Consider the following 17029-nt stretch of genomic DNA (forward strand, 5'->3'; position numbering starts at 1 on the left):
ATCAAACCCAGTTCAGAAAACACCCACACCCCAGACCTTCAACATATGAAGAAAACCAACCACTATGTGGTTAAGTCACTGTTTCTTGAGTTTTCTGTTACAAGCAGCTGAACACAACAAATTCCTGACATAAATCCCAACTGGGAAGCAGCTCTCCCTCCATAGTTCTTCTGATACATCTATCATAGCTCCCACCACAGCCTGGTTTATATCACAGCACATTCATTTATTCGTTCATTCATTCATACAATAAATATTCACAAGCACCTATTCTGTGTCTGGGCCCAGGGTAGTGCTGGGGCTACCATGAGGAACTGGCTGGAAATATAGGGAGAGATCATTATAAGGAATTCCCAGTCTGGTGATGGAGTTGAGCATGGAAGGAGTTATAATGAATCCTTGATTTACCTACAGCATTAAGACACAGATCCACATGCATGCATTAGAAGCTCAGAGTAACCAACAATAGCTTAGACAAAAGAAAAGTTTATTTCTCTTTTGTATAAAAGTCTGGGCTGGGGGTGCCTGAGTGGCTCAGTTGGTTAAGTGTCTGACTCTTGAACTCAGCCAGATCATGATCTCATGAGGTGGTGATCTTATGGTTTATGAGTTCAAGCCCCACATCAGGTACTGTGCTGACAGTGCAGAGCCTGCTTGGAATCTGTCTCTCCCTCTCTCTGCCCCTCCCCACACACATTCTCTCTAAATAAATAAACAAACAGGAGCGCCTGGGTGGCTCAGTTGGTTAGGCGTCCAACTTCAGCTCAGGTCATGATCTCACGGTTTGTGGGTTCGAGCCCCGCGTCCTGTTCTGTGCTGACAGCTAGCTCAGAGCCTGGAGCCTGCTTCAGATTCTGTGTCTCCCTCTCTCTCTTACCCTCCCCTGCTCATACTGTCTCTCTCTCTCTCAGAAATAAATAAAACACTAAAATTTTTTTAATAAATAAACAAACTTAAGGGGAAAAAAGTCTAGGCTGGTATGGCAGCTCTGGCTGTGAAGTTGTCAGAGGCACGGGCTTCCTCTTTCTTAATACTCTGCCATTGTGGGGTCCTCTTGTATGCCTGGCCCAAGATGCCTAACCACACGTCCATATCCTGGCCCAGCTGGAAGGGGCAGGGGAGAGCATACACCTTCCCTTTAAGGGTACAACCTCTAAGTTGCACCCATCCCTTATACCCCATTGGGAAGAACTTCATTGCACAGCCGTGACTAGTTGCAGGGAAGTCTGGGAAATAAAGTCTTTCTTCCATGCGGCCATGTGCTCAGAAAAAACTCAGGAAAGAAGAAAGGGAAGTCAGCTATTTTTGCCATACTGTCCCAAACACTGTTGAACCACCAAAATAATGAACCCAAACAGGTAGGCTTGTGACTTTTGGAATCACATTCCCAACAAGGCACTAGTATTTCCTCTACTCACTCCACCACTCCTATTTAACTGCCTTTTGAAGATTTCATTAAAGTTTTGTTTATCTCTATTTATTGCACCGAGTGCACACACATACACACACAACAAACAAAACATAAAAATAGTTTTTATCACTTAAGCAGAGTCATTCCCTAAGTGATAAACTGAGAACACCCAACCTCAGTGAGAGCTGGATGCCAAGCAGTCTGTTAAGTTCTCTCACCAGCTCAGGATCTCAGCACACTGGCCTCACAACTCAGGATTCCAATCTGTAGCTTTTAGGGTCTTCAGGAAAAGCCAGCACAGTGAGTGTTATGCCTGTGAGTGCTACAAATCCTATGAACTGAGGTGAACACTATGATAAGTGTATGGGTGAAGCAGTCCATTTTGGTGTTGCTATTTTCATTCAAAGGCCATTTTAATGTGGTATTTTTACAGCTCATTCTGAGCTGTATCAAAATGTAAGAGCTATTTGTTTTCTGTGAAAGCCCAGCTTTAATCTCACCCTGTTTCTCAGCCTCCATCCACTTCTTGCTTCACTCCTTCCTCACTCATCATTCAGCCACAAAATTTACGACCATAGCAAATGGCCCATAATAAATGGGCCGTAGTAAAATATCTGTAAATCCACCATTCCTCTCCCATGGGAGATTTAATAAAAAGGAACTCAGATAAAAATACTCATTAAGAATTGAAACAGTCTGATAGACAGTGCTTAATTTATAATTAATACATGCGAAAAGTATGGTCTTTCTCAGGGGTATTCGAAAATATTCTAGTCTCATAATTTTTGGCCAATATCAAAATTGTTTCATTAGTTCTCATATTTTAATAATGCCTGTGGTAGGTTTTTCCTTTATACATTGAGATCATATTCTAGGTCTCTTTGGGGTTGGTCCTCACACTGGCAAATTTTCATATGGCTTTGACTGGGTTGACATTTTTAGTCATTACTTTTCATTTTCCTTTCATGACCTGAAGAGGGGTAGAAATAATGAGGTTTAGTGGAGTGTATTTTTGACAACTTTGGTGGCTTTAAATAAGTGTCTTTGACCCAATTTAAAATGGTTGCAGATTTTAAGGTGCATTATCTACTAAAGCATCAAATGGAACTTCTGGGTCATTAGTTGCCACAAACAGAATCATTTGAGCTGCAAAAGAAAAATCCAAACCACTTCTGTTGACTGCTTTTAACTCTTCCTTGGCTAATATCTTTTATAGGGTTGTTTGTTTTTTTTTTTGCACTAACTATAAAACATTTTTAGTATCATGAAGGTGGATCTGAATAGGTGGATCTAATGTGTCCTGCTCCAAAACTATTACCACAAATACGGTTTCCTCATCTGTAAAAGGGAATAATAATGGTAACTAATGCACAGCATTTAAGAATTATGTTAAGATGTGTAAAGTGCCTAGTATGCGCCTGGCACATAAATGCTCATTAAATGATAGCTATTATTATATTGTTGTTATTCTGTAGGGCAAAGGGCCTGAGTGTGGACAGAAGTAGAATCAGACCATCTCAGACGAAGGAATCCACCCCAGAATTAAAGGTCTGTCCCCTGTAAAACTGTCAGAGACTTACATGAATAGGAAAGACGGGGGGTGGGGGTGGGGGGGCATGCTGCTCTAGATTGAAGGAGACTAAAGAACCATGTTGGCCTGGATTGGTCCTGGACCAGAGACAGAACAGAGACTTTGCTGGGGCAAAGTTGACAACAATGGGAGCTCTTTGTACAACTGGTCTTGCAACTTTTCGCTGAATCTGAAATTATTTCAAAGTGAATTATTATCATTAAAAGGTATTCATATATTTCTTCATGCCTTGAGAAAGCAATGGGTTACTGTACCACCTCCCTCAAGGGAGTGGCCACCAACCTCCATGTACCTGAAGTGTTTTCTTCTGGGGACTCCAGGTAATATGAGATCATCAGGCAAATAGCAAACTATGAATGAGAACACTTCTATTTCTGTTCATAAAGATTAACTGCCACAGGGGCTCCTGGGAGGCTCAGTCAGCTGAGTATCTCATTCTTGATTTCAGCTCAGGTCATGATCCGAGGGTCATGGGATCAACCCTTGAGTTGGGCTCCACGCTGAATATGGAGCCTGCCTAGGAATCTCTCTCTTTCTCTCTCAAAAAAAGGATTAACTGCTATAGAAACTGCCCTCCTAGCCTAAACAACTAAAAACCACCAAAATGAATAAAGTATCATTTACAGATATTGCACTCAGGAAAAACAGAACTGTGATTACAGGAAAAACCAGAGGTGATCTATGGCTGTCCTACCTGACTGCTAGAGGGATTTCCCAGGCCACATCAGGGAGGAGGACCCACACTGAGCCCAGCCAACCTACGGAGTTGAGGAACAGACCAGAGTTCAAGGAGGCAGAGACAACTAGAATCTGCAGTATTAGAAAGCCAAAGATGAGGGAGTCATGCAGAGGGAGGTCCAGAGACCCACAGTACACACATCTAGAAGACAAATCAGCAGCTGCCTGTGACTGAGTGTGTGTAAAGGGAACTGGCTGTAAAAAATACAAGGAAACTTCTAGGCAATGGAAAAGTTCTATATCTTGATTGTGATGGTGGTTGTATAGCTGAAAACATTTGTCAAAACCCATTGAAGTGTATGCTTCAAATTGGTGATATTGTAAGTAAATTGTATCTCAATAGGATTGTTTAAAAAAATACATGACTGAGAGCCATCTTGAAGAATCAAACAACAAACTTATTTGTGGTCTTGAGATATTTAGAAGCCGAGTCCAATGTTTGCTCTGATGAGCTGAGAATATCTGGTCTCACTTTCATTGAACTACATTTTTTTTTACTGCTCCAATTTTTAGCAATTTCCCTTTCTAGGTCTTTGCAGCACCTTGATAGACCCCATTGAGAATTACAGATGGAGCCTGAAGAGTTTCTCAAATGGAAGTCTTGTCACCTTGAACTTCAAGACTCTGACACATTCAAGAAATTGTTCCCCCAGGGCTGAACTTCTGCTGCTGCTACAGAATGAAGCAATGTGGCTTTTTAGTCGCATGAAGCACACTTGTCACCATCCCAAAACTAAATGTCTTCTTTGAGAATAATTCTCTCAAATTAGCATCACTAGCCACCCCAGACATTGACCTTGTCCTATAGGTTCCTGTTTGGCACCTGGGTTAGGGGAGTAAAAATGCCTTGTGCGAACAGGCACCTGTACTCCTGCCAAAATCTTTCTTTTGGCCTATTGCTGTGGTGTATTATATTAATGAGTTTACTAATCTGAGCCATCTTTACATTCCTGAAATGAAACCAACTTGTTCATACAAAATGTATTTCTCTTTTAACATACTCCTGGATTGAACACTATTTCATGTGGGACTTTTGCCTCTATGCTCTTCTTCCCCCCCCACCTTTTTTTCTGTTGATGTTTATTTTTGAGAGAGAGAGACAGAGAGAATGTGTACACACATGAGCATGAGTAGGGGAGGAACAGAGAGAGAGGGGGACAGAGGATCCAAAGCAGGCTCCACACTGACAGCAGAGAGCCCGACGCAGGGTTCAAACTCACAGACTGTGAGATCATGACCTGAGCTGAAGTCAAGCACTTAACCGATTGAACCATCCAGGTGCCCTGCCTCTATGTTCTTGAGTGTGTAGCCAGTTTATTGAATAGTCTAAAACCAGCAGGGTATAAACATAAAAAGGCTTTATGTTTTGGTCCAGTTGCTTACTTTCAAACAAATTCTATTAAATCTTTCCTTCCTGCCCCATAATGAAATTGAAACAGACTATAGGGCTTTCTGCTCAGTTACTAAAAAGTCCAAGCCAATCTACTATTGGTTTAAAACGCTGGTTACAGCATGGGCACATGTGCAGGTCCAAGCATGACTAGAACATTTCCTCACCTAAGAGACTGCTAAGAAAAATCTAGAACTCAGATAGAACCCAACAGAAAAGCTTGAGAAATGTGCAGATACCTACAAATATCTTCTTCTTTTTTTTTTTTTTACANCCTACAAATATCTTCTGATCCTCTCCATAAGCAGCACGAATGACAGCAGGTGAAGGGCATCCAGAAAGCCTGGAAACAGCAGATGTCTCTTGTCAAGAACAAAGTGGTGACTGTGGCCTTGAGCAGGTCCCTATCTATACAGTACAAAGACAATCCACAAAAGGCCAGCAGGAAGTTACCAGAAGTTGCAGGTCTCTAGTTCACCAACCACCTAAGGAGGAAGGAAGTGAAGTGCTCTGGAATAAGCCATGCTCTGGCTGGAAACAAAGCAACAACATTCACTGGAGCCTGGACTTGGAGGTCTCCACTCCATGGAGCCGCATTTGGCCTGCTCACCACCTTCCAGAGAAGTAATGAAGAAAGGAAGTACTGCCACATGCTTGCAACAAAGACAATCCTTGAAAACATTATACTAAGTGAAATAAACCAGTCCCAAAAGACCACATACTATATAATTCCATTCATATAAAAGTCCAGAATAGAGAAATCTATAGCAACAAAGAGTAGGTTAGTGGTAGATTAGGGCTAGCAGACAGACGGATGAGGGGAAAAGAGGAATGATAGCTAAAGGACACAGGGTTTTTTTGTTTTGAGGTGAATAAAAATGTTCTAATATTGCCTATGGGGATGGTTACATCTATCTGTGAATTTACTAAAAACCACTGGATTGTACACACTTTAAGTGGATAACTTGGATTATATGTGAATTTTATGTCAATAAACCTATTGAGAGAAACAGGGAAGTTGAGAGAGAGAGAGAGAGAGAGAGAGACTGCCAACTACAGAGTATGCAAGAAAGGCAATGTATTAAAGGCCCCTATCTGCAGTTCCTTAGGTGAGATGTCTGAATTCAAAACGGCTATTGGATCCATGCAGCAGGCACAGATGGGAAGGTTTGGATCAATGGCAACGAGACAAGAAGCACATCAAGTCCTCAGAAGTATAGGAGAAGGAGATAACTACCAGGACACTCAAGCATGAAGACCGCTCCTTCCCCAGGTCACAGGCTTCCTCTTCCTGTCCTCCTCTCTCCAGAAAGAACTTACTTTGTTCTGTTCTAGGAACAAGGAAGGGAGACAAAAGGATGGACTATTTCTATACAAAACAATAACCTTGTCTGCAGGTAAATCCCTGTGGTAGTAAAAGGGCCCTTTGTTAGAAAAGGACTCTGATGTTATGCTTCTTTTGGAATTCTCAGTAATGGGCTTCTTCGGGGTCCTGGCTGTGCTGTAGGCCCCCAGACCCCAGTAGTTTCCCTGCACTGGGAACAACCACCAGGAACTTCAGAGCTGGAATTTCTTTCTTTTCTTTGTTCCTGATTGGAATGGAGACTCGCTGAGGAACATGAGCTCCTGGTGACCCTTGTCCTTGCTCCACTTCCCCGCGCCATTAGGAGGAAGCCTGGGTCCTGCCAACCTTAAGTCCTATGAATGTCAACTACAAGAGGAAAGAGTTTATCTAACACAAGAATTCAGCCACTGTTGGATGAGTAGAATAAGGTGAGTAGAATCATCAAATGATGTTTTTAATAGCCAGTGGTGATCTAAGAGGTTTTTGTCTTCTCCTTAGTGGTAACTCAAATGGAGGTTTCTATCTAAATTGTTCCATGCAAAGGGTAAAAAGGGATTAAGAAAAAAGCTCCTTCAGTGCATGTCCTCCCATTTCTATCACATTCAGCCTCAATGCAGACCCTAATTAAGACCCACATTCTCAAAGTATTTCCCCACAAAATGCTTATTAATCACAAATTACAATGAAACAGCCTGGCAAACACCACCTTAACCACGTGATCAACATGAACATCATGAATAATGGGTCAAATCAAAATCCCAAGCCACCTGAAAGACAGCAATGAGAAGATCACAGCATTGTTCCTGTGAGTTGCTATCTAAAAGGCATAACCTGAATCTAAATATGAAAAAACATCAGATAGCCCCCAAGATATTATACAAAATAACTGACCCACAATCATCAAAAATGTCAGCTATGGAAGTCAAGGAAGGACTAAGAAACTGTTCCAAAATGAAGGAGAATAAAGAGACAAGAAACTTTCACTAAAAGTAACACATGATGCTGCACTGATTCCTTTTGCTATAAGGGATATTCTGTGAAATGTGAGTAGGACCTGAAGATGAGATGGTAATAATGTACTGATGCTAATATCCTGATTCTGATAAGTGTGGAGGGATGGTAGTAAGGGTCTGCTCCTCACATACCCAACTCTTCTGTGTTTTCTCTCCTGGGTTGGGGCAAAGAGAGGGGAGATGGAAAAAGGTAGCTGTCTCTTACTTAATTAGGTAAGCCTGTTATCTTTTCCCTAGTTAATAATAAATGATGTATGTGTGCGTGTGTGTGTGTGTGCACGCGTGCACATTGCTTTATATATTTTGATGCTGTGTTTTTATTACATAAAGATTTATGATAGTTATATATTCAAAGAAACTGTACCCTCTATCACAGTTAAACCTCTTGGTCACATTTAACCTGTTTGGCTTGGAATCCTGTTTAGCCTGAAATTAAGATTTGGGATCCTGCTTTCTTTATGTTTGTATGTGCTTGATATAATCTTGCCCATCCATTTACCTTCTTTTATATTTTAATTGTAAAATATGCCACTTTCACCATTTTTAAGCATATAATTCAATGGCATTAATTACATTCACAGGGTTGTACAACCATTACCATTATTTCCAAAATGTTTAAAATTTTTTTAACGTTTATTCATTCTTGAGAAACAGAGACAGAGTGCAAGTGGGGGAAGGGCAAAGAGGGAGGGGGACAGAATCTGAAGCAGGCTCCAGGCTCTGAGCTCTCAGCACAGAGTCCAACGAGGGGCTTGAACCCATGAACCATGAGATCATGACTTGAGCTGAAGTCAGATGCTTAACCGACTGAGCCACCCAGGTGCCCCTATTTCCAAAACATTTTAATTAACCCAAACAGAAACTCTGTAACCTCTAGTCCCTGATAACCTCTAATTTACTTTGTGTTTCTATGAATTTGCTTATTCTAGAATCATACAATATTTATCTGGCTTCTTTTATTTAGCATAAGGTCTTAAAGGTTCATCCATGTTGTAGCATGTGCTAGAATTTCATTCCTTTTTATGACTAAATAGTAGTCCATCATATATATATATATATCCTACATTTTGTTTACTCATTCATGTATTTATTGATGGACACTGGTGTTTTTTCCACTTTCTGACTCTTATGAAAAATGCAGCTATGAACATTCGTGTACAAATATCTGCTTTAGTCCGGCTTTCAATTCCTTTAGGTAAAAACTAGAAATGAAATTGCTGGATCTTATTTTACATTCCCTTTTTACTTTGTTTTGAAAATTTGTCTTGTAGACAGCACACAATCTAAGAATTTTTGTCTTAAAGAAATGTAACTAATTTACAATAATTGTTGCTATATATTTTTAGCATTCTATCACCTACAGATAATTTTCATTTTATTGCTCTCTCTAGAGCTTGCTGTATGATGTGTTGACCATGTTCTTTTTGCTTTTTATCTTATCTAAAGAAAGAATATGTGTTTGTGTATATATACATACATATTATGTGTATATATATGGTGTATATTACATACAATGTAACTATGTATTACATATTATAATGTACTTTATTACATATATTAGTATATAATATATATGTTCTGCCTATAAATCAACAAATAGTTATATTTCAATTTTAAAGTATTTTAAAAAAAAATTTTTTAACATTTATTTTATTTTTGAGACAGAGGGAGACAGAGTATGAGTGGGGGAGGGTCAGAGAGAGAGGGAGACACAGACTCTGAAACAGGCTCCAGACTCTGAGCTGTCAGCACAGAGCCCGACGCAGGGCTCGAACCCACGGACTGCGAGATCATGACCTGAGCCAAAGTCGGCCGCTTGACCGACTGAGCCACCCAGGTGCCCCTAAAGTATTTTTTAATTCACATTTTTCCTATCATTCAAGAGTAAATCAGTACTTCCTGACTCCTCCTTGCCTCTTCTTTGAGAATATTTTTTAACTTTTCATTGTTTTGGACCATTTCTACAACTTTTAAGATTCTTCTCTATTTAACAGGCACCTGCCACCCGGTCCTTCGGTACAAGGGCTTCCCACTCAGTTCCTAACTTTGCTTCGTCTTGTGACAATCTTGAACACTTCTCCACGTTCCTTATTCAGAAAGGCACACGGTGGTATGTTTTTAAACCCTTGCATATTTGAAGGAATCTTTCTTGAGACTTCAAACATTAAATGTACCTTTGTGGAGCATTGAATCATTGGTTCACAATCTTTTTCTTTTTTCTTCTGAAAACTCTGTAGACATTCTCTGTTGAAATCAAGGGCAACAAGAGTTTGAAGCCAGTCTGATTTCTCTTCCTTTGTAAGGTTTCCTCTTTAGTCTGTGTGTATACTTGAAAAATTTTAAGATTCCCAATTCTTCAAACATTTTTGTGAGGTGTCAGGTATAGGTCTGATTTTTGCTTGGCACATATTGATCTTTTCCAAGTGGCACTCCTTGGATTGTGTGGTGGTGTTCCTTCATCTATTGGACAAGGGCTCCATCTGGTATCACCCTCAGGATCATGGAGTGTCTGCACAACGTTGCTTTACTCTCTGGTCTCCATACCTACAGACTTTCTTCTTGTCATTTTAATTTCCCCTTCTCCCTGAATTTTTGATGAGATATTTTGACCTTGACCTCTATAGCACTGATTTAATATTTTACAGCACCAATTCTATTCTTTAATCTCACCAAGGGATTAATGGTGAATTTTAATTCTGTGATTACATTTTTAGTTTCTCTTACAGTGTTTCCTTTTCTCATTAATTCCCTTTTCATTTGATCTTTTTTTTTTTTTTAAGTCTCATTCTGTGGCTTTTTAAACAATGTCTGTCCCTCTACTCCTTATGGCTTTCTGCCTTTATTTCATAGGGGCCATATATTCTGACATATGTAACACAATGTTGAGTAGGATTTCCACTGTTGATCCAGAGTTCACATGAAGACCCATATTAGGACAAAGGACCTGGTGCCCATCTTCTAGCTCCAGGGATGCAGCCCACATAGACACTATGACTTGATCCTGTGAATTCAACAATTTGGGGGCTGCAGACCACTCAAAGGATTCCTGAGAAGACACGAGAGTGCTCCCAGAGAGGAATGACAAAGCCCCAACTCCCAGCTTCCTTCCTCTTGCCTTGAAGCTGGAAAAGGCAGACCTTCCTGAGCCCAGGAGGCTCCTTTTACAGGAAAAAGCTCCAGGGCTTCACCTAGTCAACATTGTCCCTGGAGGGGAGCTCAGTCTTTTCCCCAGCTTCAAACTCCCCACCCCCTTTCCTCTTCCTCCCCAGCTTGTCCTCCTAGCCTGAGCCTTAGGAACAAAGACATTTGAACAAATCCACAGGAACATGTTAATTGACAGACAGGCTGGGTTCCTGTTGCCCTGAGGGGGTCATAGGCTTGTTGAGCACTGCCAGGGGAAGAGGAGAAATGAACAACTTAGCAATAGCACCCGCTCCTGTATTTTAATGTATTCAAATATGTCCCCTCAAGGAGTTTGCAGGCCCTCCAGGGTACAGGGAGTCTGAGCTGAAACAATTTCTCTTAATTGCTGAAGCAGACACCCAAACAGAATACTGGATTTGAGACTTCCATATGGAGATTGGCTCACTCTGGTTACAGGGTTGACGAAGACCCCATCGTAAATTAGGAGCTGCCAAAGTGGGTTTCTCTGAGCACTATTTCTGCAGAATGTTAATAGGTATTTCTGAAAATAGGGTTCCAGTGAAAATAAATTTGAGATATGAATAGTAAATAGTAGCAGTTTCCTTTCTGCAGGACTTCTTGGCATCTTGCATACTAACTGCTTATTATTCAGTCACTCATCCTGCATACACTGAGCATCTACTGTGTACAAAGTGTTGTGGAAACAGGTGAGATTTCCACATGGTCCATGCCTGCAAGAAGCTCACAGCTGAGCCTTCCAACACCTTAGTACTCAAATTATCGTCTGGGCCAGTCCCTGCAATACCAACTGAAAACTCGTTAGAAATGCAGACTCTCCAGCCCCATTGCCAGACCTACGGAATCAGACTCTGCATTTTCACAAGCTCCCCAGTGATGTGTCTGTAAATTAAAGTATGAGAAGCCCTGGAATAATGCATTGTTAGGAGAGAAAAAGAACACAAGGAGAAAGAAAGCTGGAGATCTTTTGCTGTGGAACCCAAGCAAAATAGTGGCAGCAGAATTAGGAAGGAGCACATTGTCCTCACTTCAGAATAGACACAGCAAGGCTTTGGACAGGAAGACTGAGGAGGACACAGTTCTATTTTGGCATCACCATTGGTTGAGGTAGGGTTCACTTTGAAGAAAAGAAAAACCCTAAGTAATAGGGACTTAAGCAAAATAAAAATTTATTGGGGCACCTGGGTGGCTCGGTCAGTAGGGTGACCAACTTCGGCTCAGGTCATGATCTCACGGTATGTGAGTTCAAGCCCCATGTCGGGTTCTGTGCTGACAGCTCAGAGTCTGGAACCTGCTGTGGATTCTCTCTCTCTCTGCCCTTCCCCTGCTCATGGTCTGTCTCTCTGTCTCTCTCAAAAATAAACATTTAAAAAAAGATAAAAATTTATTCTCTAACTTTAGAGAAGTCCAACAATAGGAAATACTGGGCCAGTATGGCATACCACAAAATCATAGACCCATGTTCCCTCTATCCCACACTCTAGCATCCATTCCAACAGTCAACTTATGGTTAAACATGGCTGCAAAGCCTCCAGCCATTACAGCTACATTCCAGCAAGCAGGATGTAAGGAAAAGTAGTATTTCTTCCTACTTAAAAAGTCATTTCCCTAAAGTTTATACGCCACCTCTATTTGCATCCCATTGTGTGAACACATGTGGGAGACTCTCAAGGAACAACCTGGTGTGAATATGAAAGGAGGCTGATGACCTAGCAGAATTTAAGTTATTATTGTTAATATATCCTCCTTTGAACCAACAGTGAGTGAGAACCAGGAAATTTGGGTTACACTTGTTTCTAGAATCAGAGAGAATAAGACAGCTGGAAAATTCTCCAACTCTAGTGCTATGGGAATTGGATGGGGTCATCTCACACAATGACACCAGGCATTTCTCAATTTCTAAATAATAACATTAAATTCACAGAGAGAATTTTCTGAATTTAAATTTTTTATTTGATACATTTCCCTAAAAACTCTAGTGTTTGCAACTGCTTGTCTATTTTTTAAAATAAGTGAATAAATGGCAAATGGTGAAATGAATATTAATAAGAAAGAGAATAAAATTGCAACTTCAACAATTTTTCCATAAGCATATGGTTCTCACTATATTTTGTACACAGAAAAGAGCCATGTTTCCCTCAGGTAAACTGTTTCTGGTTCTCCTTTGCATAGTGAACTTGAATGTATTGAGATTTCCCAGTGAACTACAAAAGGTACGATGATGTCCAGACACTCCATCCCTGAATGGAGCTGAAGTCCACTGCTTTAGGAAAAGGCCAAAGATAATCTGTGAAACCTGAAAGGCCAAATCAAATGACTCCACTGTCATCTGTGGCCCAAATCAGACCCTTGAATTCATATCAGAGTTACCCTTGGTTCCTAACCCAGACTTGCTAAATCAGAATCTGCATTTTAGCAAGGTTCCCACATGGTTCTTATGCACATTAAAATTTGAGAAGCATTGTTCAAGGAAAGGGGTTTAAGAATGAGGTTGATCGAGCTTCTGCACAGCCAAGGAAACAACCCAGAAAATTAATAGGCAACCAACGGAATGGGAAAAGATAGTTGCAAATGACATATCAGATAAAGGGTTAATATCCAGAATATATAAGGAACTCATCAAACTACACGCCCGAAACACAAACAACCCAGTGAAGAAATGGGCAGAAGATATGAACAGACACTTCTCCAAAGAGGACATCCAGATGGCCAACAGACACATGAAACGATGTTCAGCATCCCTCCTCATCAGGGAAATACAAATCAAAACCACACTGAGATACCACCTCACGCCAGTCAGAGTGGCTAAAATGAGCAAATCAGAGAACTCTAGATGCTGGCGAGGATGTGGAGAAACGGGCACCCTCCTACACTGTTGGTGGGAATGTAAACTGGTACAGCCCATCTGGAAAACAGTGTGGAGGTTCCTCAGGAAACTAACAATAGAACTCCCCTATGACCCAGCAATAGCACTGCTAGGAATTTACCCAAGGGATACAGAAATGCTGAGGCATAGGAGCACATGTACCCCAATGTTCATAGCAGCACTCTCCACAATAGCTAAAACATGGAAAGAGCCTAAGTGTCCATCAACAGATGAATGGATCAAGAAGATGTGGTTTATCTATACCATGGAATACTACATGGCAATGAGAAACAATGAAATCTGGCCATGTGTAGCAACATGGATGGACCTTGAGGGTGTTCTGCTGAGCGAAATAAGTCAGGCAGAGAAGGACAAATATCATATGTTTGCACGTATAGGAGGATTAGGAGGAACTTGACGGAGGAACAAGGGGGAGAAGAAGGGCGGAAATGGTGGGGGAAAGGGAGAGAGGCAAACCATGAGAGACTCTTGAATGCTGACAAAAACTGAGGACTGATGGATGTGGGGGGAGGGGGGGATGGGCATGGAGGAGGACACTTGTGGGGATGAGCACTGAGTGTTATGTGGAAACTGATTTGACAATAAACTATTAAAAAAAAAAAAAAGAATGAGGTTGATCATAGGCATGGAGTGGAGGTGTATTAGGCAGGAAAGTTTCTTAAAGCTGACTCCATGAAGCTATGTGTGTGTGTCTGTGTGTGTGTGTTAGCGCACTTGTGTGTGCCCACACACACTCATGTGAAAATAAACAAAGGAACACAAGGTCTTGGTTTGCCTGAAATAGCTGAGCTAAACAAAATGCTTTGTCCTCAATATACATGTGTATACTTTTCATTCATTCATCTATTCATTCCCATACCACACACATTTTCACATGCGTGCCGTGGCGTACATTCATATGCAGGCACACAATCACAGGCATACCTGCCCACTCACCTGCGTGTACATCTTCATGTGTATTCACACACACATGCAGGCCTGGGGTGACAATGATGGTGCCCTGTTAGCAGCAGACACAGGCCCATTTCCCAGGCATGGTGGTGTGCCACGTGTTGCTACCCTGGCCAGTATGTGGCTACCTCCAGATCCTTCTGTCCAGATTGCTGGAATTGTGCTGAACTCCACCCCTATCTGTGGCAACCCATTTCCAGAACAACTGCAGGATGAGTAAATCCCTGCAGTGTTTGTCATTTTGCCATAGGATGGCTTCTGTCTCTACCCTGCCTTCCTGTATATGAGTCACAGGACTTCCTTTTTGAGTTCAAAAGTGTTTTAAAGATCATCCTTTCTGACCTTCTCAATGTACAGGAGACTGAGGCCCAGAGAGGACAGGGATTTGCTCAAAGCCACCCAACAAATCAGAGGCAGAGCTTAACTTGAGCCCTAATCTAGGGCCAGGGTCCCTTCTACTCTATGTCCCTCCAAAAGAAGCCTCCCTCTCCCCAAGGCCCTGATCCTTCTGCTAGGCCTTCCTGGCAAAGCTAGGGTGAGACCAGCACAACACAGTGGCAACAAGTGGCCAGGAGCACCCAGTGATACATTGGCCACATAGTTAAGAGGGGCAAGAGGTGCTGCTGTCCAGCCTGTGAGATATGACCCCACCCCACTGCCCCCACTCCTTCATGCAGGCCCTTCAAATGACTCAACATTCCTAGATCCCCCTGGAGCTCAGGAAAACAGAAATAGGAGAAGAGAGGGAAGAGGCACAGGGGCAGGCAGGGGAGGCAGTCAGAGTCCCAGAAAATTTTCTTTTTCTAGAAAATAAAATATGGCTCTGTCATTCCATAAATGTCTTCTTCTCTACCCATGCCTGCTCTGCTTCCTGCCAGACCTGCTCATTTTCTCTGCCTGGTGTTCAGATCCATGACAGGCACAGGGGTACCAAGAGGAATCATAGCTGAGGCGACCATGCCCCCCCCTCAAATCCACCATTGCAACCTGGTGTGAGAAGAGCAGAGGGAATTCACTGGAGGGGCACTTTCTGGAGTAGTGAATATTCAGGCAAGGATGGCAGACTTAACCCCATGAAGTGGGGAGGAGGGGCATCCTAGAAAGAGGGAGAGTAGACACGAAAGCCTGGAGGGGAGAGTGCTTTGATGGATCATTTAGCACGAGTAGGGCAGAAATACAAAGAGAGGAGTCAGAAGAAAAGACCAGAGGGACTGTCCAGGCAGAAGGAGGGCAGCACAGGTCCCAGAAGCACTCTGAAGGTACTCAGGCTGCTGGAAACAAAACACACTAAGGAACATGTATGGCCAGTCTTCTCTTACTATCAGTGGGAAAACAAGCCCAGAGACAGGTGGGACATCTAAGATCACATTGTGGGCAGAAGCAGTAGGAACACCAGAAACTCAGCCGCACAACTATCTGATTATCAGGTCAAATCATTCCTTGTTCCTAGCAAGTCCTGCCCATCCCAAGCTTAAGTATCAAAACACTCCTAAAGGGAGTAGTAAAAACACAAGGTTATCAGGGGAGCTTTTCTTACGGGAAACAGCCTGACAAAAGCAGAGATGGGGGCCCCACAGAGACCCACCGCTGGGCAGATGTGTAATCAGGTGGGAATGGATGCCTTGAATGCCCAGGCACCTACAAGGAGTCCCGTGACCCTGGAGTAACATGTCACCAGGGGCAGCTTCAGTAGGACAACCTCTGGCCTGGCTCCCTTTGCACAGTGAGAGGTGGGCCCTCTCCAGCGCTGAGGCTGGGTGAACCCCTGAGCTAGAGGAAGCCTCTGGAGACAGAACAAGCAGCTTCAGGTCCTGCTGAGTGTGTTCGTGTCAGGAGAGTTATCTTGAGAGAGAGAAGAAGCAATTATATTTAGTATTTTCTGCCCCATACATGATTCAGTTGAATAAAGAATGTCACCTTTGCTGTAAAAATCAATTCTAACAAGGAAAACACTTCTACACTCAACAAAATCTTGGGGATGCACAAGCATTAATTAATAATGTTGCTGCTCCATCTTTTCCATCAACCACTAACCCCTATTCAACAGTACATAGGGTCAAAGAATTCCGGAGGTAGGAGAAACAGGAAATACTCCTTGGAGAGGGGGCCTTGTGCTCTAGTATTAGACCCAGCAGTAGCACAAACAGGAGGAAGAGAGCAGATTATCCCAAAAGACAGGCAGAAGAGACCATGTGTCAAAGTCCAGGCAAAGCCCTCAGCTGCCCAGCTCAGCACAGGTATCAGCAAGGGGATCCAACACAGCTCTGCCCTCTAGGACTCAGTTCCTCCATCTGCATAAATAATGAGGGCGTTGGCCCTTTCAGCTAACATGTTCTGTGACTCCAGAGTCAAGTCCAGGGTTGACCAGCAACAGCCTACACACCAAATCAGGTCCACAGCTGTTTCTGCATAGCCGGTGAGCTGAAAATTGTTTTTACATTATTAAAGGGCTGTAGGAAGAATAGAAAATTGCAAGGAAGCTCTGTGACAGAAACTGCATATCGCCCACAAGGCCTAAAGTACTTATTATCTAGCCTTTTC

Source organism: Crocuta crocuta, unplaced genomic scaffold, assembly GCF_008692635.1.
Source record: "Crocuta crocuta isolate KB4526 unplaced genomic scaffold, BGI_CrCroc_1.0 scaffold431, whole genome shotgun sequence".
Classification (NCBI taxonomy): Eukaryota; Metazoa; Chordata; class Mammalia; order Carnivora; family Hyaenidae; genus Crocuta; species Crocuta crocuta.